This window comes from Neofelis nebulosa, chromosome 11 (genome assembly GCF_028018385.1).
Source record: "Neofelis nebulosa isolate mNeoNeb1 chromosome 11, mNeoNeb1.pri, whole genome shotgun sequence".
Taxonomy (NCBI): domain Eukaryota; kingdom Metazoa; phylum Chordata; class Mammalia; order Carnivora; family Felidae; genus Neofelis; species Neofelis nebulosa.
This window is the reverse complement of record NC_080792.1, coordinates 83,804,682-83,831,463: the sequence shown is the minus strand read 5'-3', so window position 1 is coordinate 83,831,463 and position 26,782 is coordinate 83,804,682. Positions and strand designations below refer to the sequence as shown.

Here is a 26,782-nt window from a genome sequence, read left to right as displayed (position 1 = left end):
TCTTCTCTGGCAAGCTGTGCCACTTTATGGTGTCCGTGATGTTGGCTGGGTCTTAAAATGAGCCTTCCACGGTCCCTCCGTGGTCAGCTCAGTCCACTCCTCTGCTGTCTCCAATCCATTTGCAATGGCTGTAAAAGGCTGTCAGCCGCCCCCCTTGCCCCCCCCCCCGCCCCCCGCAGTAAATCTTCCCCTCCCATTCAAAAAGGCTGACAAGAGAGAAGCTGCTTGAATTTTCACCCCAGCTTTGCAAACTTGCAGCCCTGCTGTGCTGGCCTTGTTTCTCCCTTGTTTCTCGTGTGCCACTAAGCGACTAAGTAAGCCTGCGTTTGATCTCCCCCACGGTGGCTCCGGTGCAGACCTGAGCCGTGGATCTGTGGTTTCATGGTCACGGAAGAGAGAGGGTCAGTCTGTAGTCCTTGCTCTTCGGGCTGATCGGCTGATCGCTGTTCAGATCACATGGCCCCTCTCTCTCTGTGTCTTTGTGAAAAATTGTGAAATTGTGCTGGCAAACAGGTTTTTCTGGCTGATTACCCTTAAGATGGATGTTTCCCTTGACTGAGGGCAGCCAGTGACTTTCAGGAATGTTTGGAGGCAAAGGAGGTTCAATGGTGTTTGGAGAAGTTCCAGGACTCCTTTCTGAACCTACCTCTTAGTTTAGTCACTGTCCCAGCTCATCAAACAATTCTAGAAAACAGAACATTGGCTGGGCTTACTGATTGGAGTCTTGTGACAAGCAAGCAGGCAGAGAAGCCAGCTACGGGGTTTGAACGCAAAAAAAACTGGCCTCGGACTCCCCTGGTCCTGACGTTTGTGAATAAAGTCAGCCAGACAACCTCTCCATCCCTTTGTACTTATCCAGGGGCTGAAGCTTCCTGCTCTATTTCCTGGGGGCCTGTGGATGAAATCCTCGGCAAACTTTATTATTATTTTTAAATTTTTTAATGTTTATTTATTTGTGTGAGAGAGACAGACAGACAGACAGAGCTCGAGGGGGGAAGGGCCAGAGAAAGAGGGAGACACAGAATCAAAGCAGGCTCCAGGCTCTGAGCTGTCAGCACAGAGCCCGACGTGGGGCTCGAACTCACGCACCGCGAGATTGTGACCTGAGCCGAAGTCAGATGCTTAACTGACTGAGCCACCCAGGTGCCCCCAAATCCTCGGCAAACTTTAAAGCACAGCACGTTTGGAAGCTGGATGGTTACGCTGGCAGTGACAGCGATAAGGGAAGGAAAGCCTCCTGGGAGTGAAATTCATTGCCATTTGTGAAACATGCCGGAATCGTCCTGTTCTCCATGCTGGAAAAGTGTGAACTTCTGGGAGCTTGAGAAATGGATCAACAGTATTGTTGTTCTAGTTGATATATGAACAGGCTGATCTTCAGATGGGTGGAAAGATAAATCCTAGGGCTCCACATTCTCCAGGGAAGAGCTGGGCATGTAAGTGTGCAGGCATAAACACTTGCGCACACACACACACACACACACACACACACACACACACACTGAAACATGTACAGAACTAAAGCTATACGGTATGGGGAATTTTTATTATTTCTTACTGTTGTCTGCTGTGCTCTCTCTCCTACAGCACCCAGAGGACGATTTTAGAATCCAGACCGAATCGTCGTTCGGCACCTCGCTATAGATCTTTAAGAACTCCCCGTCGCCCTTCAGGGAGGGGCCAGAAAATTTTAAATAGACCCGTGAGGTGCTGCAAGGTCTGGTTCGGCCCTCTTCTCCGATTCCATTGGTCTCGAGTCCTTGGCCATTTTTCTTCTGCTCTTGCGTTGTGGCAGATTGAATGATTGAACCCAAACCTTCACACTGCTGTCTCCGTGCTCTTTGCCTCGTGTCTTGGCAGTTCATGTTTGTTTGCTTTTTTTTTTTGTTGTTGTTAAGTTTATTTACTTATTTTGAGAAAGAGAGAGAGAGACAGAGAGAGAGAGAGCACAAGCAGGGCAGGGGCAGAGAGAGAGGGAGTGAGACAGAATCTGAAGCAGGCTCCTTGCCATTGAGCCCAGCCAACCTGGGAACCAACCTGGGAACATATGAGAAACAAATGCTTCCTGTTGCTGCTGCTGAGGCGTGGTGGTTGTTTGTTTCACAGCAGTAGCTGACTGATACAAGACATCTTGCTTTAAAAAAAATTTTTTTTTTAATGTTTATTTATTTTTGAGAGAGAGAGAGAGACAGAGCGCGAGCAGGGGAGGGACAGAGACAGAGAGGGAGACACAGACTCCGAAGCAGGCTCTAGGCTCTGAGCTGTCAGCACAGAGTCCGACACGGGGCTCGAACTCACGAACGGCGAGACCATGACCTGAGTGGAAGTCGGACGCTCAACCGACTGAGCCACCCAGGCGCCCCATTTTATTTTTGTGGTTTTTTTTCATAGTCATTCTTCCCATGCTCTCTGTACCACTGGACTCAGGATACTGCCTCCTTATCACCTGAGTGACTGTCATTCATGCTTCAGATCTCAGCTCAAAGTTTGCTTCTCTTGAAAAGCCTTTCTTGACCCTTCAGATTAGGTGTAAACCCCCTGACGTACACCCTCTACAGCCCCGTGTTTCTCCTTCAGGGCCCTTATCAGAGTTGTACTTTATGTGATCATTCAGTTGTTATCTGTCTTCCTCCCTAAAACCCGGTGAGGTCAGGAACCTTCTGTCTGGTTTCAGTGTGCATCCCCTGTCCCTAGGACAGCCCCTTTCCAGGCGCATAGTAGCTACTCAGTACAGTTTGTGAGTGGGTCAATGAATGAATGGGTTGAGTGCGATTTCTCCAGGCTACAGATACTTTTCGGTCTAAGATGAACAGCTTTTAGTGTATGAAAGAGAGAACAAGAACGTGAAACAAATGAAGAAACATCTGTATACATCAGCATGTCCACAGGGGTGACAGGATGGACGTTGAGCACGAAATAAGAGTGGGTTGGCTGCATTCATCGTTGACTCCTTCAAGGACGTGCCAGGCCCTTGGAGTCTCCATAGGATGCCAGGGAAGACTTCTATTTAAAAAAAAAATTGGGGGGGCGCCTGGGTGGCTCAGTCGGTGAAGCGGCCGACTTCGGCCCAGGTCATGATCTCGCGGTCCGTGAGTTCGAGCCCTGCGTCGGGCTCTGTGCTGACAGCTCGGAGCCTGGACCCTGTTTCAGATTCTGTGTCTCCCTCTCTCTGACCGTCCCCCGTTCATGCTTTGTCTCTCTCTGTCTCAAAAATAAATAAACGTTAAAAAAAAAAATTAAAAATAAATAAATAAATAAATAAATAAATAAAAATAATAAAAAAAAAATTGGGGGGTGCCTGGGTGGTTCAGTCGGTTAAGCGTCCGACTTCGGCTCAGGCCACAATCTCGTGGTCCGTGAGTTCGAGCCCCGCGTCAGGCTCTGGGCTGACGGCTCAGAGCCTGGAGCCTGCTTCTGATTCTGTGTCCCCCTCTCTCTCTGCCCCTCCCCCGCTTACACTCCGTCTCTCTGTCTCTCAAAAATAAATAAACATTAAAAAAAATTTTTGTAAGGGGCCCCTGGGTGGCTCCGTCGGTTAAGCCGCCGACTTCGGCTCAGGTCATGATCTTGCCGTCTGTGAGTTCGAGCCCCGCGTCGGGCTCTGTGCTGACAGCTTGGAGCCTGGAGTCTGCTTGGGATCCTGGGTCTCCCTCTCTCTCTCTGCCCCTCCCCCACTCATGCTCTGTCTCTCTCGCTCTCAAAAATAAATAAATATTAAAAAAAATTTTTTAAAATTGTTTTTAAACCGGGCCATACAGACAAGTCGAATCCAACCAAGAGGCATGTAGCGGGGAGGGGAGATCTTCAGGACAGAGGGGGTGGCACCCAGAAACACACGGAAAGATGGACAGGGGCATGGAAATGTTCAGGGGATGGCAAATTGCCATCCATTGCCATTGATGGTACCAGCCAGGGAGGGTCAGGGTGTGAGTGCCTGGCCGGCTGGCAGATAATGAGGGTTAATATGTATCCAACGCTTATCCCGTGTCCGTGTCGTGTTCAACACTTGACACGTATTATGAGTCTCATCCCAACGTCCCGCAGTTCCACCACCAGGGAAGTTGGTGCTGTCATCTCCCCGGTTTACAGATCAGGAAACCAAAGCACAGAGAGGTTGAGTAACTTGCCCAAGGTCACAAGGCGAGAAAGGGCCAGGGCCAGGATTTGAACGCGGCCAGCTTGGCTGCAGACGCCGTGTCTCGTCCATCAGACAATTCTGCCAGCAGCCTGTGGACTGCCGGGCTTCGCCATCAGGACACCGCTCTTCAGGGAAGGCAGGTGGTGAAGGGGTCTGCGTGGGGGTGGGGTGGGAAGGGGGGGGTGGCATGCCACGGCCGGCCTTGGGAGCCGCGTTAGGGACAGTAGCTCAGGGCAGAAACAAAGGGAAAGGGGTTCCTGGCAGGGGAGGGGCGTGATGAGTCAATGCAGTTAGAGGCCAAGGTAACAAGTATCGAGGGCTTATGGAGAAGCTCTCGGAAGCCGGAGAGAGGAGGCTGGCAGCTGTAGGAGCAAATGAGAGAGGCAGAGAGCTGCTCAGGAAAAGATGAGGAAGATCGAAGTAAATATTTCAACGTGGGGGTAGCGGGGCGGGGGGGGGCGGGGAGCCTGGTGACTTCTTCTGCCCAGATCTCAGCGCGGGAGCTAATGGGAGAATGTGTAACCTGGGGTTACGGAGTATGGGCGAGGAGAAGTCAGATGGAAAAGATAGAGTATCAGAAGGGAAAGCTAATGCAACCACACGGGAGACATTAAAAAGCAATAAATCTGGGAGCCTGGAATTCTGTAGAGGGTGGTTAACTCTTAGAAACCCGCTCACCTGGGGCTGGGGCTGAGCACGGTGAGGGGTTGGGGGGGGGTGGGTCCCACATGGCCTGGAAACCGGGGCTCTGGACCCACCCCGAGAAGAACCAGATTCCAGAGATGTGTTTCCAGGCCCAGGGCAGCCCGGGGAGCCTCTGGAGACGGGGGAGGGAGCCCCAAATTGCGGGAGGCCGGGCCGGCAAAGGGAGTCCCGACACCTCAACCACTGGAGAACATTCTCTGGGAGCGTTAAGCAGCCCGTGGGGAAGAGAGAACCACAGGATATGATTTATTTACCTACTCCCTGACAAAATCTTTCCCAGGAGGCTGAGAATGGTAAATCTCTGTAATTATATCTCATTCGAGGTTCTGCAGGCTCTTAGACTCGTTAACTCATTAGTGCTCCCGGCACACCTTGGGGGGAGGGGAGAAAGCGGGGGGAGGGATGACCAACTTCGGCGGCCAGATGGGGGAAACCGAGGCACCCCCGGCGAGAGGTGCAGAACCAGAACTGGGGCCTCCTGGAGGGCAAATGCTTAAAGGGAGGAGAGGGAGAGGTCAGGCATGGGGTCTGGGTTCAGTCTCTCTTCTTCCTGTGTGCTCTCCTGTGTGATCTGGGGAAAGTCCCCCAGCCTCTCGGGGCCAGGGTTCCCTGAGCTGCAAACGAAGAGAGCCGGGTACAGAGGCCTCTACGGCCCCTGACTCAAGAGCCCGTTTGGAAATTTAACCTCCCGCCGAGTCATGGAGATGTGACGATGAGAGTGGCTTTCGGGTAGACCAGAAGTGGAAGTTGGTCACGTGGTCCACAGGAGACACGGCGAGGAAGGCTTCGTGACCTTCAGGGACCCGTCGCGAGTCTCAGGTTGAATTTATAGTATCGAGAAGCCATTCCATTCAGGGCTGTTGGCTGCAGGGGGGTCAGAAACGGATGTGGTGGAAAACTGGGGTTTTCTTGCTTCTAGAAACCCTGATTTGTCTCCCCTTTGGGTCCATGTGTTGACGGCTTCTTCTCCAGGTCCCGTTGGCGGGGGACATTCGAAAGCCATGCCCTTTCCCCTGTAAGAATTTCCACTGGCCGGAAGGAGGGAACCGAGAGCCGTGGAAGTTCTTTGGGAATCACGAAGTGATCCTCACGTGTTGGTGTGGCGATTGTTACATTTTCCCCTGGCCTTCTTCCTCATTGAGTCAAGGACAGAATTTAGGGAACGGAAGTGGGACGTGAGATCGGGGAGGAGAACAAGAGTTGACGGAGCCTCTATCTATTATGGTTCGAGGTACTATGTGATTGATCGTTTTCCGTCCGTCGTCCTGCCCGCTCAACAATCCTGTGAGGTACAGATCCCATTGTACAGACGGGCACATTAAGGCTCGGGAAGGTCGAGCAGTTGGGCCAAGCCTTCGCAGCCAGGCTGTGACAGAGCCAGGATTTGAACCAAGGTGTCTCTGGGTAGACAATAGACTCTGTCCAGTGGTCCGAGCTTGCGTGAAGAGAGAGAGGTGGCCTCTGAGGCCGTGCGAAATCTTCGACTTCTTCTCCCTCGCCTTGGCCCGAAACTGGTTTGGGAGAGAGGGAATGAGAAACCAGGATCTTTTCTTTCGGGTTCCACCTTGGGCTTTAGATCAGGGAATCTCTTGGCAGGAAATAGTCTGACTATTCGACCGGGAAGAGTTAACTGTAAGGGCTACTTACAAGGGGGCGAGTAGGGTTAAGGGACCCAGCAAGGGACACTAGAGTTCTCTGGGGCCAGCAACCGTGGGAGCCGTTATCCCCCTCAGGGCTGCAGGGGCCGGGGGTGGGGGGTGGGGGGAGGTGCACAGAGCCAGAGAGGGTTGGAACCACGGAGACGGGCTGTCCGCATGAACCACTGTCGTGGAGGGTGATGTTTGGGGAGGAGTAGGGACTAGATACCCTGACATGATCTTTCAATCCGCCCTCCCTCCTGTCCGTAGCCAGTGCCTTCCATCAGCCGAGTCCGATCAGCCAGGAGGGCAAGAGCCTGGTGATGAATCTTCAGCGGCTGGGTGTCTGGGGAGCGGGCAGAGCGGAGAAGGTCGAGCACAGATGTGCGTGATGCAGGCATAGACTTGGCCCCATCCCCCGTCCCTTTCGAGCCTGCCATCGGGGACACAGCCAGTGACCTTGAGACTGTTTTCTGCAGAGAAGGGCGACTCTTGGGTGCATTTCAGTAGGTGCACCGGGAATTTCTTGGAACGGTGGCGGGCCCACCAAATCCTCCCCGAAACACTCTCTCCACCTGTCAGCGCCCCGATAGGCTCAAGTGTGTGGCTGTCGCACTTGGAGAGGAATTTGGAGGGTGTATGTCTCCGGGGCATTCTCCAGCCCCTTTTTATCAGGAGTCTCATTTTGAAGGTAGTGTTTATTGGGGGCGCCTGGGTGGCTCAGTCGGTTGAGAGTCCAGCTCTGGCTCAGGTCGTGGTCTCGCAGTTCGTGGGTTCGAGCCCCGCGTCGGGCTCTGTGCTGACAGCTCGGAGCCTGCTTCGGATTCTGTGTCTCCCTCTCTCTCTGCCCCTCCCCCACTCATGCTCTGTCTCTCTCTGTCTCTCTCTCTCTCTCAAAAATAAATAAACATTAAATTTTTTTTTCAATCATAGAATAAAAGTAAAATGAGGAGATAGCGGAATTCATAATTCATCGAATGCTTTCCACGTGTCATGGCCTGTGATAGGCTCTTGCTATTTTCAGCTTCTAACTTCCCTGGAGCTCTGAGAGGTAGGTATTCTGGGCCTTCTGTCCTGATCAGGACATAGAGGTTCAGAGATTTAACTTGCCCAAGGCCAGTCACCAAGGAAACGGTAAAGACAGGAGGGAAACCCGAGGCTCGGCGGGCTGGGGCAAACCGTTTCCTGGCTACCGACGATGTGCTAGGTGAAGGAAAGCGAGACCACGGGAGGTTGCGAAGCTGCTCTCTGGGTTTGAACTTGCCCGTGACAAGACGGGCACGGACACCAAGCCACGTTCCCCACGCTCTGTGTGACTGAAGGTGAGTCGCGGCTAGTGTCTCCCTTATGTGAGATGGGCCAATATTCCACATGGCTGCGTGGGATTGTGAAGGGACCGGGAGGCCAGAGGGACCACGAGGAACAGGAGGTCTTAGGAGGCCATTTGGCCTGGCTCGTGAATTCCAGCCCCGCATCAGGCTCTCTGCTGTCAGTGCAGAACCCACTTCGGATCCTCTGCCCCCCTCTCTCTCTGCCCCTCCCCTGCTCATTCTCTCTCTCTCTCTTTCAAGATAAAGAAATAAACTTAAAAAAATGTATGAGTGAGCTTGGGCGGTCATAACAAAATGGTACAAACTGAGTGGCTTAAACAACAGAAATTTGTTTGCTCACAATTCTGGAGGCTAGAAGTCCAAGGTCAAGGTGCTGGGACGGTCAGTTTCCTCCGAGGCTTCTCTCTTTGGCTCGCAGGTGGCCACCTTCTTGTTTCTCTTCACATGGCTGTCCTTCTACGCACACGTGTCCTGGCGTCCCTAATGTGCCCTATTCTTTTCTTGTAAGGACACTAGCCAGATTGGATGAGGCCACCCTAATGGACCCCTCTAACGTAATCACCTCTTTAAGTACCCTGCGTCCAAATACAGCCACATCCTGGGGTGGGGGGTGGGGGTCAGGGCTCCCATGCAGGAATTTTGGGGAGTTGGACACATTTCAGACCCTAACAAACCTACTTATTTTTTTTTTTGTTTTTAGTTCCCACACGAGATGAGGTTGAACCTTATGAAATTGCCAGCAGCCAATCAAGTTCGAACTACAAAACGAGCGAGTCCCTTTGGAGCCTGTCCCGCGCTGCTGGTAGAGGACGGAGGTGCGGGGACCTCCTACCTCTGGCTGTGTGAACCCCTCAGGACAGATGTGCAAGAAAGACGGCAGGTGGGAAGAAACCTGCGGAGACCCCTCTCAGGTCCGGAACAGGGTCCCTCTTGCCGCCCCCCCAGGCTAATTCTGAGGCTGCAGATCTCCCTGTTCTTCACCGCGGTGTGTATCCTACCAGTGTTTCTTGCCCTACGGAAGTTCACTTTCTTCTTCCTTCCTTCGTCTCCTCTCCTCCGGGGAATCTGAGTCCCAGAGAGGATCTCATTATGGGAAAAGCAGGCAGGCTCACCTCATAGCCGTGGCTATAAGGGTCTAAGCATCTTACAAATACGAAGAGCTTTACCTTGAGGTCAGCCCTATGAGGGAGGTGTGGTCCTCTCCCCATTTTACAGATGGGGAAAATGAGGCTCTGAGACATTCTATAACTTTCCTAGAGTCGTGCGTGCTAATAAATGGCAAAGCTGGGCTTTGAACCCAGGCAGACTGGCAGTTCTAGATCCCATCCTCTTTTTTTTTTTTTTTTTTAATGTTTATTTATTTATTTTGAGACAGAGATAGGGAGCGAGTGGGGGAGGGGCAGAGGGAGAGGGAGACAGAGAATCCCAAGCAGGCTCCCTACTGTCAGCAGAGCCCAATGGAGGGCTTGACCTTACAAACCGTGAGGTCATGACCTGAGCGGAAATCAAGAGTCGGACGCTTAACCGCTTAACCGACTGAGCCACCCGGGCGCCCCTAGATGCTACGCTCTTGACCACTATGCACCTGCCTTTTGCAGGACTGATGAGTCCAGCCGGGGACATCAGAGTGAGAACCTGATGCGCTCCAGTTCCGACAGGTCATTGGGGACAGCAGCAGAAGTTTCTTTTTCCAGGCTCCATCCAAGGGACGGGACTCTGTGTCTTTGACCAGGATAGCCCTCAGTTCTTGCCGTCTCTTGGGCAACCTGTGGCCTCTCCTAGGGGACCGGAATTGACAGCTGAGACTGGTTTTGTGACGCGCCGTCACGGGAATCTGAGAGCATAGAGGCTTTGAGGTTGGCGGTAGTGACCCGCCTCACGGCCTGACGGGGAGGGTGCAATGAGGTAGCGCATGGAACAAGGTCGGCACAGAGCCGGGCGCTCAGAAGGCATGCTGCGCGGCGGCTGTGGTTGGCCTCGTTGATTGTTCTGTAGCCTGTTAATTCCTAAGACTGGGATACAAATTCGACGGTTTGCAGGGTGCCTGACGGAATCTGTTTTTTCAGGAGTAGACGGGAAGGAGGCATTGGGAGTTGCAGGGCACTTACCTAAGCCAGGCGCCCTGGGAATCGCTGGACGCACGCCGTCTCAGAATCTTTGCAAACAGCTCTGGAGAACACGATGCCCGTTTTACAGATGCAGAGACTGAGGTCCAGGGATGAGCTTGCTCAAGGTCGCTCAGCTGGTAAGGGGTGGATCACGGTTTCTGATGATCTTTTTTGCTTCACCTTTTCTCGGATGAACTTTTTTTGTTTAAATGGAGTGATAATTTTGCCTTTTGAAAAATTTTAAAAACGTCTATTTATTTTGAGAGTGAGAGAGAGAGAATGAGAGTGAGTGAGCGGCGGAGGGACAGAGGGAGACGGAGAGAGAGAGAGAGAGAATCCCACACGAGCTGTCAATGAAGGGCCCAAAGTGGGGCTCAAACACACATACTGTGAGATCATGACCCGAGCCAACATCAAGAGCCAAACACTCAAGGGGTGTCTGGCCGTCTGACTTTGGCTCAGGTCGTGATCTCACAGTTCGTGGGTTTGAGCCCCACGTTGGTCTCCGTGCTGACAGCTCAGAGCCCGGAGCCCGTTTCGGATTCTGTGTCTCCCTCTCTCTCTGCCCCTCCCCTGCTCACATTCTGTCTGTCTCTCTCTCTCTCTCAAAAATATATAAACCTTAAAAAAAAAAAAAAAGAGTTGGACACAACTGACTGAGCCACCCAGGTCCCCCGGTGGGATAATTTTATATACAGCAAAATTCATCTTTTTCGTGTGTATGTTTCTATGAGTTTGATGGATGCAAACGGTCATGTCACTGTCACAAAGATCGGGATTCCTGTTTCCAACAGCCGCCCAAATTCCCTTGTGCTCCTTTCAAGGCGGCCTTGGGGACCCCCCTTCCGTGTCACTGTTTCCTCCCCACCTCTCTCTGTGTCTTTTGGATACCCCTCGGCCTCCTGGATCTCCACACATTGGCATTTTCCAGTTCTCTTCTCATTAGTGTGTTTTTATTAGATGTCCATCCCCCCCCCCCCCCCCAACCGTGGTTCTACGACTTTCTGTGACAGCTATTTGCCAAGTTGCTAGCTCCCACCTCATCTCCTTTTCCGGGCTTAAACATTCATCTCACAGCCCACCGGCCTCTCCACGAGAGTTGGCATTTCGGAGGTCCCCAGCAAAACTCTTAGTGCTCTCCTTTGGCGACTTCTTTGTCTGGCATGACAACTTTCAGGGAAGGACCTCACCTCCTGCGGAGAGCCCTGCCTGGCCCCACACATTGGCTTCTATCTCTCACCTGCTCCGTGTGCTGGAAGCCAAACTCTCGCCTGATTCGGCCAAGCGGTCCTTCAAACTCTGCCTCCGGTCTGCCTGCTTCTTTCTAACTGGACAGCCGCCCTCGTTGCCTACTTGGAGACTGTGAGCCTCCCTGTGGTTTCCTGCTCCTCTCCTATCAATGTTTGGGAGATCTTGAGACTGTAAATGTAGGTCATGTTATTCCCCTAATGAAAAACTCTTGTTTTCCTTCCCAGTGCACTTAAAGGCCCTCCTTCCATCACACCTGAATGCTTTCCTTCCTTTCAAAAAAATTTTTTTTGGGGGGGTGGGGAGAGCATAGGCAGGGAAGGGGACCGAGAAAGGGGGACTGGGGATCTGCAGCGGGCTCTGCGCTGACGGGCTGACGGCAGTGAGCCCGACGTGGGGCTCGAACTCACGAACCTCGAGAGCATGACCTGAGCCAAGGTCAGACGTTCACGCGACTGAGCCACCCAGGTGCCCCCTGAATGTTTCTCTCTTCCGTGTGGATGGAGGACAGCATCTCGGACAACATCCCTGTTTCTCAAGAGGGTCAACACCATCACGGATGTGAGAGCATCGTGCAACCAAGTGTTATGCCAATGACCATGAGGATGACCAGTGTTGTTCCTTCTCCCAGTTTCAGAGAGGGGCACCCCCCCCCCCCACCTTTTGTTCCTTTTTGTGATTCTGTGTCCTCCTGGCTGCTTTTCACGTCCTTTTCCAAAGCCTTCCCCCTTCCCACCCAGGAATGCCACATGGTGCTTCATCATTCCCAGTGACAGCCAAATAATTGAATTGTTATTGGTTTGGAAGGGGGAGAAATGTTTGCTAAATTGTTCCTCTTTGGATAATGTTCACGTACTTCCCAGTTGTGATTTATTTCTGCTGTTGGCAGGCTTTGCTGTCTGGAAACTAATTCTTCGATGGGAATGCGAAGGGAAATTGATAGCGGCGGGGTGCAATGCAGTGCAGGGGGGTTTCCTTTTGGACATGAGATCTGGATGAAATGTCGGTCGAGTTTCTCTGGCTATGGGGAGGTGCAGGAGGTGGTCCGGGCATTGAGAATCTCGGGGTGCCCAGCTCTCTGTGAGCCGCACAGCGGGGTCTAGCCTCTTGAATCCGGGGGTGCGGGGGGGCCGTGCCTCATCATTTGCTATTTGTGTGAGCACATTCCACTTCCAGGATCACCCCTGAAAGCGTTCTTATCCGCATTTTGCAGATGGGGAAAGTGAGGCTCGGATGGGTGAAGGTCCCTGTGGTGGTTATCTGATGCTCCGGGACAAGCCACCGTGGACTCAGTGGCCTCAAGACCACTCATTTCTTACACTCACAAATTCCGTGGGTCAGGAATTTGGATAGGGTATAGAAGGGATACCTTCTGCCCCATCATCCTCTGCTCCATCATGTCTGAGACCTCAGCTTGGAAGACCTGAATGGCCAAGAGCGACTAGAACAGTTGGCCGGCTCATTCACGTGTCTGGCACCGGGGCTGGGTGGCTCACAGGCTGGGCTGAGCGGGGACAGTTGATTGGAACAACCCACACGGCCTCTTCCTTCAGCCTGGGATCGACTCCTTGTATCACGGCACCGAGATGCATTATAGGAAGTGGCTCATGTGATTACGGGGGGCTCAGAAGTCCCGGAGTCCTCCATTTGCAAGTCGGAGACCCAGAAAACCGGATGGTGACATTCAGTCCAAGTCTGAGGGTCTACAGATGGGGGCCCGATGATGTAAACCCCCGTCAGAGCCCCAAGGCCCGAACACCAGAAGCAGTGATCCTAGCTCAAGCAGAGAGCAAATTTGTCCTTCCTCTTCCTTTTTGTTTGATGGGGGGCCCTCGATGGATCGCATGATGCCCACCCACACTAGTGAGGAGTATCTTATTTAGCCAGTCCACCGGTCCAAATGTTAACCTCTTCTGGAAACACCCTCACAGATACACCAATAAATCAAGTTTTCCCAACCGCCTGGGCATCCCTTAGTCCCGTCAAAAAATTAGCCATCACATCACCTTATCCTGGATCATCATCCCAGCTTTTTATTATTATTTTTTTTTAAACTTTCTTTTAATGCTTATTTATTTTTGAGAGAGAGAGAGAGCGTGCGCGCAAGAGTGGGGGAGGGGGAGAGAGAGAGAGGGAGACAGAATCCGAAGCAGGCTCCAGGCTCCGAGCTGTCAGCACAGAGCCCCACGTGGGGCTGGAACTCACGAACCGTGAGATCATGACGCGAACAGAAGTCGGACACTCAACTGACTGAGCCACCCAGGCGCCCCCACCCCCCAACAGCTTTTAAAACTTTGTGTGTTTGTTTGTTTTATTAAGTTTTTATTCATGTTTTGAAAGACGGGGGGGGGGGGGGTGGCGGAGAGCATGAACAGGGGAGGGGCAGAGAGAGAGGGAGACACAGAATCCAAAACAGGCTCCAGGCTCTGAGCTGTCAGCACAGACCCGGACGGGGGGGCTCGAACTCACAAACCATGAGATCATGCCCCGAGCTGAAGTCAGATGCTTAACCAATTGAGTCACCCAGGTGCCCCTTAAAACTTTGTTTAACTGCCTGAAATGAACAGGGAAAAATGCCTGCTGGGGGTGAGGGTGTAGAATAGAGAGGATCGGGCACTGAGTTGATGGCAGGATGCATGCTGGGCTGTGGGCTAGGTTCCTTCAGCCCGATGGCAGCGGCTCCCTTCCAGGGCTCAGGGTGTCTGGTGACGTACCTCTGGGTGGCTGGCCCAGAGAGAGGCAGCCCCAGAGGCCACACGGTGCCTGAAGAGGTCCTAGCAAGGGGTGTGGATCTCAGCCAGGAACAGCCTCCCCTGTAGAACAGGTCCCTGGGAGAGGAGGGTGGAGCCGTGAGGACATTCCCCCCTCCCATTTCCCCACCGACTGCCCAAGGCAGAGAGACAGGTCAAAGGGTGGTTTCCTCCTGTGGGCAGTCCCCAGGTGGGGGCATCTCTCCCAAATCCTGGTTGGCCGAGAGGGCCACACACAAACAGACGGAGGAGGTTTCCCTGCAGTGGATGGTTAATTGTCTCCAGGTCGTAGGGACCTGCAGAATTAGGCCTTTCCGGACTGGACCAGGTCACACCGTCTAACCTCTTGAATCCGGTGGGCCCTGTCCCCACCCCCTGGCCACTCTCATTTCCTCGCCAGTTGTCCTGAAATCCAGGTCAGTTTCAAAGCCTGGGGCTCCAGGCTGCCTGAGCATGGGGTCACTTCCAGGGTCACTGACTGGACAAGGAGGTCAATTTCAGCAGGAAACCTACATGTAAGTGATGCTGGCTACATCAGGGTTCTGAACAAGGGGGCTTCAGCCTCTGCAATAGCCTGGCCTTTGCATTTCATTTTACAGCTGGGGAGCCCGAGTCCTCCAGAAACTAACATTCATCATTTATTAAACAAACATGCTTAATAAATGTGTATCTACCTACCAGGCTTACAAAATAACTATCATTTGCAAACCTCACAATCCTGAGAAGGAGATTTTTTTTTTTTTACGAATTCCCATTTTAATAGTTTTTTTTTTTTTTTTTTTTTTTTACACTTTCTCATTTAATAGATTTCCATTTACTAGATGCGAATAGTGAGTCTCAGAGTGGTTAAGAGGCTTCTTCTCCGAGGTTACTCAGCTGGCCACCATCAAGTGGAACTTGAACTCTTCCCCGGTGGCCCCCCCCCCCCCCCGTGCTCAGCCGTCTTTGGGATTTCACCTTGAACCTCTGAACCCAAAGGCTTGCCTGACAGCAGGCCGCTCTTTGGCTTCTGGCTTCCCAGTTGGGAGAGGAGGAAGCAGGGGCCCTCCCTCTGACCCACCCAGCCACCCACCCGAGGTACCATTAAAGTTAATTGTTTTTACTGCCAGTTTAACATAGTCTTGTAAATTTTTTTACGACGTGGCCCAGGAACGCCGAGCTGTGTGCAGAACTCAGGGACGGAATACAGTTTGAACACAGAAGCTGGGCCCCGCACCCCCCCCTCCCCCCCCGCTGGGAGGTGTAAGATGGCCGGTATCCTCAGCTCTCCAAGGGACCCCCTTTCCCTCATCCTGTGTTACCTGGCTGACAGTCTCCAGTGACACTGTGGCTGCACTTGGGAGATCCTGCACCCCACCCCCACTGACTGGATGGGTATCCCTCTTGACCCAAATTGGGGAATCCTCTGGAATCTGAAACCCCTAAGCCCTGGTAAGAGTTTCTGGACCTTTCAGAAAGATTCTGGGCAACTCCAGTGCAGACAGTGTGGCTCTGGGGGCGCCGGGTCTCTCCCAGCCTCGGGATGCACAGATGGGCTGGTCCAAGCAGGTGCAAATTGGGTGCTGGGGGTGCACATTCCAGATTGTGGGAAGCCTGGAGTTGCGGGTCTTGTCTTTTCTCCTATTGCCTCCTAGAGAGCCCAGCCTTCCCTGACTGTCCCTTTAAGACGGGTAGCCCCAGAGTTGAGAAGGCTGTGGTTGCCGAGCACTGGGCGGCACTTGGCTTCCCCACCGAGACTTTCCCTGAGTCTGGTGTCTCTCTCCATCTCAGTGCCTGGCATCCCCATCCTGAGGCTCTGTTTTGGCATCTGGCCACACTCGTATTAAACAAACTGCTACTTCCAGTGCCCTCAGAAAGGTGTCAGGCACACCCCAAACATGTGTAATGGGTGACTTATTTGGCATTCATGATTAAGCCCAAATACTCAGAAGGCCCTTACTCTACGCAAAGCCTTGTGGTAGGTGCGGGGGGCGGGGGAGGGGCGGGATATACAGAGAAGCCCGGCATCCTTGCATTTAAGGGGCTTTTAGTCTGGGCGTGAGCAAAATATGTAGACGTTAGGAATGGGAGGAACTTCGCAGCAAAACCCAACAGGTAGAGCGCGGGTTCTCAAAATGTATTCCGGAATCGGCCGCACCAGCAAAGCGCGCCCCGGGGGACCTGTTAGAAAATGCAAATTCTCCGGCCCCCTCGCTGACCTGTTGAATCGGATCTCTGGGGTGGGGCCCGGAAATCTGGTTCTAACAGGCCTTCCAGGTGGCTGTAATGATCACCAAGGTTGAGAACCAGTGATACAATGGATACAGGCAGAGGCTTTGGAATGAGGTTTGAATTTCCCTGTTAGTTTCAAGGTTTTGGCCAAGAAATTCGAAGAAGCTCAGTGGGGGCTGGGAGGAGCAGAGGGGGAGGAGAGAGCGAGGAGTGCGGGTGGGGGAAACTGGCCCCAGCCCGGTGAAGATGAGGGTGAGGGGAATCTGCAGCCCTCTCCCGACAGGGCCTCCTGGGTCAGCAGCTGCCCTTCTCGGCAGAATGAACCACTGGGCACGACCCAATTCGAGGAGGTCGGAGAGGAGCCTCAGGACGTGCCCACCCCATCTGGAGCCTGTAAACCCTGAGTTCAGCCCAACTCCGTCTCTGCTGGACAGCCTGCCTTTGGGGGCACCCTAACCTTTGTGAGAGCCTCGATTTCCCCAGTCTTGGGGGATCACTGAGACTCGGATAAGCCTAGAGGCTGGTAGAAATTCCTAGGAAGCTGCACAGTCCCGCGTCAGGACCAATTTCCAGCGTTACTCAGGCCAGCAGCTCATAGAAAGTTCCTCTCTGGTGGGGACCACGAAGCCCGAGCGAGAGAGGTAGGTGGGGGCGCACGCTGGCTCGGGGCTGCGGGTATTGGGGGTGATGGGGTCGTATATCTTTTAGGAGAATAGTCCACTTGGGGTGGCACGGCCATAAGGTTCACGTGCAGGCTTTTCTCCCAAGCGCCTGGAGTGATTGGGTGTCTGTATGGCTAATGAGTTGCTGAGCCTGAGGGCTGACTTGGGAAGCAGGGGCCGGTCGGCCTGGACCTTGTGGGGCGCAGGGGGCACCGCGTGGGGCTTAGGCGACCTGGGCCTTCTCCCAAGTGGAAGCAACTGTGATGTAGAGAGAATCCGCGGCAGGAGAGCTTGATCCTAGTCTGGAGGGTTCCATAGGCTTTCCCAGTGTTTTTTTTTTTTTGCGTAAAACGCAAACAATGCCCGACCTCCAGCATAGGATCCAATGAGCCAATGATCTAGCTCCTGCCTACCTTTCAGGACTCAGCTTTTACTAGGGCTCTGCCCGGGACTTTCCAATGGGTAGGTCCTCCCCAGACCCCAGGCCCCCGCTTCTGCCGGAGCCTGAACCACTCTCCCGACCTCCTTAAATTCCCGGAGGAGGGAGGGGGGCGAGAGGGCGGGGAGGCGCTCACCTCCCGGGGTAGAGGAGCTGGAGGCCGGGTGAGTTTCTCCCTTCCAAACTCGAATGGGAACAACCCCCGGGGGGCCGCGACCTTGCCCCGCGGCCACTGCCCGGCCCCTCCCCCGCAGCCCGGCCGGGCTTTGAAGAGCGCAGTTTACGAACTTTCCCATTTTCCTTCTGGAGGCGTGTTTGTTCTTCTCAATCACCTCGCTTTTTTTTTTTTTTTTTTTTTTTTTTAATGAGCTTCAGAGCTGATCTGCACGTTCTTCCCTCCGTGTAATTTCAATTTGAACTCTTCCCGGAGCGGCCTTTTCCCTCTTGTGGCCTGCCAAGTCGTTTGAAGGCTGCGCAAACATTCTTCCTCTCTCCTGTCCCGAATCTCGGTCTACACCCGCGAGGGGGAGGCGGGGGCGGTTCGGGTGGATCCGAGCTTTTCAGCAGACGCCTTCAGACAGTTTCGGAGGGCGAATTGGGGGAGGGGAGGTGAAACATCCGAATAATGGCCTCCCTCCATGGCCCGTTTTCATGATTGTGTGTGTGTGTGTGTGTGTGTGTGTGTGTGTTTGCGCGCGCGCATTCCCTGATCCGTATTGGGAGTCTTTCGAAGGTGGTGGAGACGGGAAAGGATTGGGGCTCCTGTGACGTCAATTTCCTTTCCATGGATTTCCTCATTCAACTTTTGCCATTTTCCTGGCGAGGGAGGTATTATGGTCATTTTTCAAGCGAGGGAACCTGAGGCTGAGCCATGAGGTCAGTTTCTCAGCCACCTTGTTGGAATTCAAATCTCATTTGGAGCAAAGCCCTTTTTTGACAATAATTATTAGTTATGACTTAATGTAACATCATTAAATTCTTACAACAGCTGCCTTTGCTAAGCAGCTATTATGTGCCAGCTACTGTTCTAAGCCTTCCACTCATTTATTTTCCCACAAGTCTCTTTTATAGTGCCCTTATGAATTATGTACTTTTCACACGAGGGAGAGGAAAATCAAGGCACAGAGGAGTCACCCCCAATTCACACAGCAGGGAAAAGCTGGTGTCGGGATTTGAATGCAGGCACAGGCACCCCTACCCTCCACTGTTCATGCCTTTGGAGAATTTTCCCCAACATTATTCTGAGTCATGTGAAAGAAATCCCAGGCTAACTGACCCTGGGCTGTGTTTTCTTCCCCAGGGTCACTCTGGGGACAAACAGGAAGATGGGGGGGGGGCAAGGAGTTATGTAAGGCGGTGGCTTCAAAGGCGGCCACCACTGGGGTGCATAGCCTTGGCTCTGGGCAGCTAGGCAGTCTACAAGCTAAGGGCTGTCCACTCTCCATCTCCTGAAAGAACCTACCTCCTCTTAGTCCATGGGCTGACCTGGCTGGGGAGTAGATCCAGGGCGCATCTGGGAGGGAGGCCTTGAAAGTGGAGGTGGTGGGGGGCAGATCAGGTGTTGCTAATAAGAATAAAAATAATAGGGGCGCCTGGGTGGCTCAGTTGGTTAAGCGTCTGACTTCGGCTCGGTCATGATCTCGGGGTTCGTGAGTTCGAGCCCCACATTGGGCTCTCCGCTGACAGTGCAGAGCCTGCTTGAGATTCTCTCTCTCCTCTCTCTCTCTCTCTCTGCCCTTCCCCCACAGGTGCTTTCTTTCTCTCTCAAAGAAGCTTAAAAATTAAAAATAATAACAGTCACGGTGCTACCCATGATACATAGTTCTTTTTTAAAAAATATTTTTAAAATGTTTGTTTATTTTTGAGACAGAGAGAGAGAGAGAGAGAGACAGTGTGAGTGGGGGAGGGGCAGAGAGAGAGGGAGACACAGAATCTGAAGCGGGCTCCAGGCTCCGAGCTGTCAGCACAGAGCCCGACGCGGGGCTCAAACCCACGAACCATGAGATCATCTTGAACCCATGAACCGTGGGATCATGACCTGAGCTGAAGTCAGTTGCTTAACTGACTGAGCCACCCAGGCGCCCCTCCATAGTTCTCTTTGTATGTGAACAGCCCTGGAGATAGGGACATTCAATTATTTCCTTTAAAGGACACAGAGAGGTTAAGACATTTGTTCAGAGTCAAAGAACCAGGAAAGTAGTGGGTACAGACCTTTTTAGGGGGATGGGGGGGCGGGGAGGCTCTCAGTGGGCTCTCCCTTCCTGTAAATTTGGCACCTGCTGATAGCAGTCATTTCCGACTGCCTCTGACACAGGCCACAAAACAGAATGAGAGGACCTCAGGGCAGTCATTCTAGCGGTCTTCCAAATGGGGAAACTGAGGCCTGGGGAGGGGTGGAACGTGACTTGCAGTCCCGTAGCAAGTTAGCTCGCAGACCCACATAGACGTGGCACACCCACACTCAACCACTCTCCTCCTCCTGCTCCTAATTCCTCTTCCTCCTCTTCATTTTCTTTTTCTCCTTCTCCATTTTTCTTTTCCCCCTCCTCCTCCTCCTTCTTTTCCTTCTTCCTCTTCTTCTCCTTCTTTTCCCCTCCTCCTTTTTCTTCTCCTTCTTCTTCATTATGATTATTACTGCTCTAATTTTTTTTAAACGTTTATTTATTTTTGACAAAGAGAGAAAGACCGAGCGTGAGCAGGGGAGGGGCAGAGAGAGAGGGAGACAGAGAATCCAAAGAGGCTCCAGGCTCCGAGCTGTCAGCACAGAGCCCGACGCGGGGCTCGAACCCACGAACCGTGAGATCGTGACCTGAGCCAAAGTCGGACGCTCAACCGACTGAGCCACCCAGGCGCCCCTATTACTGTCACTTAAGGGCTACACCTTCTTTAGCCCCCACCATAAGCCAGCCATGTTGCAATTTACCATACTGTATCTCCTTGTCCTAAATCTGGCACGGAGCTGGACCATCCTTGACACGATCACAGACACCAAAGCCAGAATCCCAGGAAGTGGATTGTTCCTGCAACGACTGGACGGACTGGTATCGTCTGTGCTGTGATCAATAGCTCCAGAAATGGGCAGATGAATGTCTTGGGACTGATTTATTGAGATGTTTCTCTTCCTAGTGACTCTGGGGAGGGCGGAAACAGAACTTTTCACTACGGAAATTGCGCCTTTTCCTTCTGTGCTCCAGAAATGGGAGGGTGATTAAGGGATGCCCAGAGGGGGCTGGTGCCCAAGGCAGCAGGTGGAGGTGGCATGAAGGCCCCAGCTGGGAGGAGCGTCTCAGGAGACCTGCTGTGGATTTCAGTCAATGCATCAACTACATTGGGAGCTGGGCACTCGGCTGGGTGTGGAACCAAGGGGCAGAAAGCCGGGTCAACCATTGTCCCCCCAATTAGAGTTGGAGGAGGCGCTTTGCATTAAGTGAAAGTTTGGTTGGCGAGCATGATTCGTTCCAGAAACATGCTTGTAACCCAGCGCGCTCTCCTATCAAAGCGAATTTCAAGAATCATTGGCTCGGTTGCCATCATGTGACCTTGGGCGGCTCGTGCGGTGAGGCTTCGCTCGTTTATCAAGTTAAAATTGATCAGAAATGTTTGCTCGTCTCGCGGAACACTCGCGGAACAAGGTACTTGCCATCCGAGGTTTGACTGTGTTTTCCAGAGCCAGAGAGGGGCCTCCGATGATGGCCGTGAACTTGACCTCATCCACACTGCAGGCTGCCCAGTGGAGCTTTGAGCAGCAGGGGCCTGGGACTGTGGGGTGGTGGACGTGGCCATGGGGGTGTCTCCCCGATGGCCCCAGGGGGTTGCGTGGGGGTGGTCCAGCTCTGAAGTTCATCCTCACCCCGTGCACGCGGGGCGGGTGCACATTTTTCCACATTATGGGCCGGAGAGACGTGCCTAAGCTCTCAGGCCTGGGAAGGAGGAAGAGAGAGCAGTCCAGGAGGGCGGGCAGTGCAGGGGAGGGAGCTGCGAACAAAGGGGCTTGCGCTGCATCAGGCAGGGCCGCTGAGTGACGATCCCCAGGCCCATGCTTGGAGCCGGCTGCCAGGAGGCACAGGGGGCGGGGAGGGAGATCCCGAGAGACAGGCGCACACAGAGACCCAGACAGAGGTTGGGAGGCAGACTGCCTGAGATGGAGAAGAGAACACACAAAAAGGAGAGATGGAGGTAGTTTTGGAGGTCGGCGGTTGGAGGGAGAGACACGGAGAGATACAGGGAGATAGGAAACAGAGACGGGGAAATCCGCAGAGAAGGAGAGACCGGAAGACAGACCCAGAGAGTCAGAGAAGACGGCAGAACCACGGGAGGGGGAGAGAAAGAAAATCGAAGGGGAGAAAAGGACCCGGAACTGATAGGGAGACAGAGAGAAACAGACAGACCTAGAGAGAGAGAGACAGACAGACAGAGAGGCAGAGGAAGAGACGGAGAGAGCGAGAGCGAGTAAAGGAGCAGAGATGGATGAGCCGGAGAAGCAGTCAATATGATTTGTGGCCGACAGTGGACAGAAAACTAAATCAATGTAAATTCATTTCAGAGCAGGGATCTGAGATTATCTGAGTGCTTGACAGACCCCCGCTTGACGGGTCCTGGGTCCGGAGACCGGTGCCTCTCGGGCCCCAGTGTAAGGGGCTTCGCACAGCCGCTCCCTGGGCACTCAGAATTCACGTCCAGCTGCAGGGACACGCGCGCGCGTGTGTGTGCACGTGTGTGCGCGCACGGGGTCACACAGCCTCTCCTAGATACACACATCCTCACCACATGTGCGCACGCCCTCATGCGAGTCCGCCATTCACACTCACCGTAGCACGCTCGTTTGCGCACACATGGATTCAACATCGCTTGAGCACCTACCACGTGCTCGGGCGTGCTGGGCTGGGCGTTCGAGATGGAAAGAAAGAGGAGAGAGTGGAGAGGATCCTCTCAGGCTCCCCCTTGAGGTGGGGGTGCCAGGGTGGACCGGGTGACCAGAGTGGGGGGGGGGAGGAGAGAGAGTGGGGGGTGGAAGACCCGGGAGAGGGGGTGGGGGCAGGGGTTTGGGCACTGGGACCGTCCCTCAGCGTCTAGGACATAGGGACTACCCCTCTGACTTTGGGAATGTCCAAATGCAGGGTCTGTGGCATGGGAGGGATGTCCAGCCCCTCCCTGTGGTCGGGGCCAAGACCACCCATCTTCGTGCAGGTGAACTTGGGACAAGTCAGGCCTCTCCGAATTTAGACTCTGCCCTTTCCTCACCCTCGACCGCTGATATGAGAAAGCAGAGGGCCGGGGGTCCTGTCCCTTCGTCAAGTCTCAGAATGGGTCCCCATCCGTATCTGTGTCTTTCGGGGAGTCGGACACAGGGGCCTGCCTGTCTCCATTGCCAAGTTGGGGACCCCAGCGTCTACCCCAAAGGGGATCTGTGGGGAGGGGGCAAAGAGGTGTGGTCTCCTTTCGTTTTTGCGTCTGTGTCCGGGGAGGATACACGGTGATCCGGGCAGAGGGTGATGACAATACCTGCTCCCAATACCAGCTGGTCGTTTTCATTTCTTTCTTTCTTTCTTTCTTTTTTAAAATTTTTTACCGTTTTTATTTATTTTTGAGAGAAAGAGAGAGAGAGAGACAGTGCGAGCAGGGGAGGGGCAGAGAGAGAGAGGGAGACACAGAGCCGGAAGCAGGCTCCAGGCTCCGAGCTGTCAGCACAGCTCAGAGCCCGACGCAGGGCTCGAACTCATAAACTACGAGATCATGACCTGAGCCGAAGTCGGACGCTCAGCCGACTGAGCCCCCCAGGCGCCCCTGGTCTTTTTCATGTCATTTCAAACATCCCAGTGACTGTAATAACAGCTAGTGTTTATTGAGCCTGTGCACCACACACAGGGTGATGTGCTGTGTGCGCTTTGCCCAGATGGAAACCTCACCGAAGGCTGAAAACAGCCCTGGGACGTGGGGGTGGGGAATGACTGCGAATCCCATTGTACGGATGAAGAGACTGAGGCCATTGGGGGTGGGGCGCCGGGAAAATCATATGGCAAGACTTGACACCCAGACAGGCTGTCTCCAGAATGCAAGCTTTTACCCAGCGTCCATCCTTGGAGCAAACAGCTCTCACCTACTCCTGCAGCCTCCAGAAACGGACAAGATGTGGTGCGCGCGTGCGCCCGTGAGCACGCCTGCACACGCGAGGGTGTCGTGGGTGGTGTAGATTCCAGGGGTCAGTCCGGAGTTGCCCTGGGACTCTCACGGCAGAGGCCCAGGCCAGGAAGAACTTTCCCGAAAAGCAGCCATTTCCTGACTGCAGACAGGGCCTTCCCTGCCCGAGCCCACCAGTTCATTTAAGCTCTGCTTTGGTCCTGCTGCGGGATTGCAGAGCGGCCCGGCTCTGTGCCCAGCCTGCCTGCCGTGTAACAAGATAGTTTATATTATACCGCTGAGCAGAAATAAAACTACTGAGTCAAACGTTGCAAACAGATGCCGCCGGCCAGAGCCCAGGGTCCGTGGCCAGATGCCGTTGCTGGCACCCTGGGAGGGTAGGGGCGGGGAGTCTGGTCCCTCCAGACCCTGCGGGTTGGGCTGGGGGTGGGGGGGTGCCGCTGGAATTGGAGGTTTGGGGGCCTGCTGAGAGGCTTTCGGAAATGGAGAGGGGAGGAAATAAAAGAAGGAAGGGGGGCATATCTTTCTTTCCCGGACTCCTTCCTCACACACATTCCAGCCCTTGTGACCTGCCAGTTTGTAGCTGTTAGTGGCCCCTCCTTGCATGAAGTGGTGAAGCCCAGAAAGCCTCCCTGAAATACCCCCAAATAAACACGCTCTAACCCCCCCCTCCCCAAAACCCCTTCTAAGAAGATTCAGCCTCTAAGCTCACCAGAGGGTTCTGGATCTTCCCTCATGCTGTCTCCTAATGCATCTCTCCCGCCACCCCCGGGTCCTCTATGTCATCTTCCAGACTGCAGCCCTCCATCAGCCCCGTACTGGTAAAGTCATGCTCTTACTCTCACACCTTCCTTGGCTCCCCATTGCCAGCCGCCATAGAGCTTCTCAAAGAATAGCCTGAGGCACGCATGCCTGGGAGGGTTTCTGAACTGCAGGTTCTAGGACCACACCCCTGTGCTCCTGAATCCACCCCTTTGGAGGCCAACAATCTGCATCTTAAACAATCTGAAAACCTTTCTGGAAGGAAGCCAGGGGAGATACATACACACACACACACACACACACACATATATATATATATATATATATATATATATTTTTTTTTTTTTTTTTTTTTTTTTTTTCCCCCAAACGAGCCCGTTGGGGAATGAAGAGGGTCAGTACAGCATTCCTCGTTCGGTTATCCGTCATCATGTTGGGAGCACCTACTGTGTGCCAGGTACAGGGGAGACTGCAGGCACAAAGTAAGCGTGGGTCCTGCGGTCTTGTAGTTCCAGAGACTTCACAGGAGGTGATGGCGATTCCATCCTCTGGGTGGTTCCGGAAGACATCCTGGGGAGGCATCCCAGGGCTGGGTATGATGGTAGGTTAGCCTCCAGGGTTCTGATCGGCGCTCCTGGTGGAAGCCTGGTGTTAGCAAAGGCTCTGAGGCAGGGAATTGTGAGACAGGAGGGAGGGCACTGACCTTTCAGCAGCATCGCAGACCTGGATGTGGGTGAGAAACGTTGAGGAAATGGGGAAAAGCTCCGTTTTCTCATTCTGGGGAGACTCCGGAGGAGGTGGCGGCTTATCTCGTCGTCTTTCGTGGAAGCCCCTGGAGGGAGGTGCCTGAGGCGCTCTGGAAATGTGGGTTGAATGAATGGAGGAAAGCAGGGTGGCTGGAGGGGAAGGTGGGGAAAAAAGACAAAAGAGAGGAGAGGGAAGGACAAAATGAGTAAGGAGATAGGAGAAGGGGAAGGAGGAAGCAGGAAGGAGACAGTTGGACCCACTGTGTGGTTGGTAAGCTCCAGCAACTACTTGGAGGAGGGTGAAAACAGCATAAGCAGGGATGGTTCCCAGGCGGAGGCTGAGCGTGTGTTCTGGGAAACCGGGAATGCGGACGAGGCTCCTACCCCACCTGCCATTTTCTCCCGTGGGGACGGGGGAGCTTCTTCAAGGGAGGCTGATAGAAAATGTGTTGCGGGGGGGTTGATATCAGGGTGGGCAGTCACAGAGGCTTCCAGAGAAAAGGCGATAGTGTGTGTGTGTGTGTGTGTGTGTAACAGGCAGAGACATTGAAAGCAATCAAAGTAACTCTGATTAACACTCCTCTCCCACCGCCTCCCTCCCAGATCCGTTTCCTCCCAGCCAAGGCCCAGGGCAGACACGTCTGACTGTAACCCTAAGAGGCAGGGGAAGCTTGAGCAATTATTTTTATGCTAAAAAAAAAAAAATAAAAAAACCCCCCAAAAACCCGAAACCCTCAACGATGCGGGTGTGCTCAGGGCCCAGCCAGCTGAGCCTTTTGAGACTTGGTGGAGGCCCGGCCCGGCCCATCCTTGAGGGTCCCTTCTCTCCTAGCCTCCATATGGTCTGGCCTCTATCTTCTGCCCGCCTGTGACAGACAGGCCAGGCCAGGCACCCCCTCCCCCGCCGGGGGCCTGTCCCCTCTGAAACTGATCCCTGGCCTTTGGATCTAATTTGTTTCTCTGTCTGCGGGGTTTGGGGGGGTCTTGCCTGGAGACGCGGTGGTCACAGGTGACATCAATCATGTCTGCGTCTTCCGAGGGCTGGGGATAGGATATCAGAGAGGTGACCAAGCATTTGCCACATGATTCAAATCATCTCAGCATTGATTAATTGGGTTCATCCTGAGATTCTGAATCATAACAACTGTTTTTCTCCTTCACGGAACATCAACAGGCCCTTAAAGGGGAAGGATCCATTTACCCAGGGCATGTGGTGCCTTAAGTTGATGAGCTCCTATTAAATGTTAAATGCTGGATGCATTTTAGACAAACTCGATTTGCTCAAGATACTTTTCAAAGGTTTTGTGATGATTAGACATCTCTCTCGCTGCCCCGCCTCTTCCTCTCTGGCTTTTCCTGGGACGTGTTTTGGCTTCAGCCTCTGACAGATGTGATGAGGGAACGTGTGGGCTGATAGAGAGGGTCTTTTGGAGGGGGGCTTGGGGGTGGGGGGAGAGCGCCCACAGGCTGTTTAAAAGTGATACAGTTTCTGAAAAGTTTAACAAGGCAGAAAACAATCCCGGATGCCAAATTTGCCTTCCAAAAGCTAAATATCCGGAATGCGTCCTGCCCCTAAATGGAGGAGAAAACCGTATTTCCAAGCCAAAAAAAAAAAAAAAAAAAAAAAAAAAAAAGAAAAGTGGTTTTCTAGAGAAAAGAAATTCAGTTTCTGCACTGGTATGGGTTCTGGAGGCGGAAATGAATGAATGTGCTTGGCGTGGAAACAAAACTCAGTTCTAATGCAAATCAGTGAAACAGGGGATCTGATGGGGGGGCCCCCGGAATGGAAATTCATGGAAGTTTCCTATTCTGCCTTTCCTACAAGTGAACAGGATACTCAGCAGGGCGCTCTTCATACTGGCCGTGTTACCTTGGATAAGTCACTGTATTGATCTGAATTTCAGTTT

General features: G+C 53.3%; 3 long non-coding RNA genes across 5 annotated transcripts; 2 read left to right on the top strand and 1 right to left on the bottom strand.

The window, feature by feature from the left end:
• Positions 1–6,092: 6,092 nt before the first annotated feature.
• LOC131489300 (uncharacterized) lies at positions 6,093–15,025 on the top strand. Of its 3 annotated transcripts, none has more exons than XR_009250476.1 (4): positions 6,093–7,802; positions 8,512–8,691; positions 9,878–10,056; positions 14,724–15,025. It is a non-coding gene; the product is annotated as an uncharacterized LOC131489300 (long non-coding RNA). The 3 variants fall into 3 exon arrangements; XR_009250475.1 differs by lacking the exon at positions 14,724–15,025 and adding an exon at positions 12,057–14,705; XR_009250474.1 differs by lacking the exon at positions 14,724–15,025 and having other exon boundaries at positions 9,878–10,512.
• LOC131489301 (uncharacterized) lies at positions 10,900–12,014 on the top strand. Its single transcript, XR_009250477.1, has 2 exons — positions 10,900–11,350; positions 11,406–12,014. It is a non-coding gene; the product is annotated as an uncharacterized LOC131489301 (long non-coding RNA).
• Positions 15,026–24,494: 9,469 nt separating the features above from the next.
• LOC131489818 (uncharacterized) lies at positions 24,495–25,461 on the bottom strand. Its single transcript, XR_009250765.1, has 2 exons — positions 24,833–25,461; positions 24,495–24,763 (listed from the first exon to the last, which is right to left on the bottom strand). It is a non-coding gene; the product is annotated as an uncharacterized LOC131489818 (long non-coding RNA).
• Between the last annotated feature and the right edge of the window lie 1,321 nt (positions 25,462–26,782).